Source organism: Etheostoma spectabile, chromosome 8 (assembly GCF_008692095.1).
Source record: "Etheostoma spectabile isolate EspeVRDwgs_2016 chromosome 8, UIUC_Espe_1.0, whole genome shotgun sequence".
Taxonomy (NCBI): Eukaryota; Metazoa; Chordata; class Actinopteri; order Perciformes; family Percidae; genus Etheostoma; species Etheostoma spectabile.
Window position 1 is genome coordinate 26,349,395 of NC_045740.1, and position 2,048 is coordinate 26,351,442.

The 2,048-nt window shown below is 37.7% G+C and overlaps 1 protein-coding gene across 2 annotated transcripts in view; it reads right to left on the reverse strand.

The window, feature by feature from the left end:
• Nucleotides 1-2,048, reverse strand: part of LOC116693952 (aryl hydrocarbon receptor nuclear translocator-like protein 1) — a 31,832-nt gene that overhangs the window by 20,168 nt on the left and 9,616 nt on the right. The gene's annotated exons all lie outside the window — the stretch shown is intronic.

Here is a 2,048-nt window from a genome sequence, read left to right on the forward strand (position 1 = left end):
TGTCCTTTGTCTTTGTAACATTTAAGTCTAAATATGCTTCTTTGCACCAGTTTAACAAATAGGGTAGTACAGGGCCGTGAGATGTTTCAGCGGTGTCCATTAAAATTACAATGACTGAGTCATCCGCAAACTTTACGATATAGTTATTGGTCAGTTCACTGCTGCTGTGTTCATTAGTGTACATAATGGATAAAAGAGAAGAGAGAATACAGCCTTGAGGGGAGCCGGTTGATGTCACTGATATTCCAGAAAGAGGTCTATTTACTCTCACACTCTGTGTCCTGTTAATGAGAAAGTCCAAAATCCAGCCCACCAGGGTGCAGTCCAACCAATAATTTTCTATGAGCTTCTGTACCAATAAATGGGGGTGGATGGTATTGAAGGTAGACGAGAAATCCACAAATAGCAGTCTGACATGGTTTTTGTTACCCTCTAAATGCTTGTATATATAGGTTGAGCAGAGTTATGGTAGCATCCTGCACCCCCCTGTTGGCTTTGTATACAAACTGCAGGGGGTCAAGGAGGTGTTTAATCCTACCCAGCAGTTCTTTCTTTATCAGTTTTTCTCAACTGAATCTGACCTAATAGAAGTAAGATTAACAACCTTAGGAATATGATATGAGACTAGATATCGTCTTAGATTTTGGATATTGTTATATTGTAATATAACACGTGACAAATGTCATCTTTCCTGGTTTTACAAGCTGCATTTATAGTAAAATTATGTCATTTTGTGAACTTGCCAGACTGTTCTCGCTGTTATATTCTTTGCCTTTACTCACCTAGTCATTAAATCCACATTACTGATGAATATATATCAAAAATCCAATTGTAAAAAATATTACTTGAAAGCACCAAATGTCAACCCTATAATATCGTCGCAATATCGATATCTAGGTATTAGGTCAAAAATATTGTGATAGTTGATTGTCTCCGTATCGCCCAGCCCTACTTAGGATATAATCCTAATACACTCAAAACTCTGTGAGCCTGCTTTATGAGACTTGGGCTCATAGTTGGGGTTCATGCCTCACAGGGCTGCCTGGTTAGCTCACTTAGTTGAGCGTGTGCCCCATGTACAGAGGCTCAGCCTCCGGTTCCAACCTGCAGCCCTTTGCTGCATGTCATTCCCCCTCTCTCGTCCACTTTCCTGTCTTAATCCATCCTATAAATAAAGGCAATAAAAGCCAAACAAATAATCTTATAGAAATGAATGTTATTGCTATATTCCGTGAGATGGTACATCGTAGTTGTGTGCTGCTCAAGAAATACGAACCAAATCAGTCCCATGGTGGGGTTTATGTTGTTGCAAATATCTTGAAAACTGGTTGGCTTAAAGTCTGAATTCCATAATCAGATTAATCTTGCAATTGTTCTGCATCTTTGCTTTAATGGCCTTTTGCTTTTCTTTATTTTTTCTCAACTATCTAAAATTTTACTAGTATAAGACGGATGGGCCTATTGTTCCAAAAAACTGTGTTAAAATAATCTACGGTCTTTGCTGATCTTATCAAAGCAATTTTAATATGTAATGTGTGTTGATTGTACAATTTCTTTTATAAAAATGAGAATCTCGAGAATTTACATGAACGCTTTGAGAAATCAGCCTAAAATTCAAGACACATGTTAAACATGTAGGGAGCCACAAATGCAAAAAGTGGGTATTTCATAATTGGCTGAATGGATTTGTAAAAACTTTGCTGTGCACAATCTAGGAGTGTGTCTCAGCCGACAACGTTTGCTAATAATAAAGTGGGCATGGTTTATTACAAGATTGTAAAAACATTTTTTTCCAGCACATCCCCTAAGTGGTGACTAAAGTTTGTCATGGTGCAACCTAGTAGTTCCCAAACTTGCAGGGGCACCTTTTTGTAGATACATAAAATTCATTTTTTCTTCATATATTTGATTAGAATGTTATAAAGCATAGCTACTACACTTGCTATGCTTGTTAGTTACTCAATTTATGCACGTTTGAATTCAGTTCGCACTTGCTTTGTGTTGTACAATGGTGCTGCGGCTCCTCTAGGAGAGCTCTGTGTGTTTGT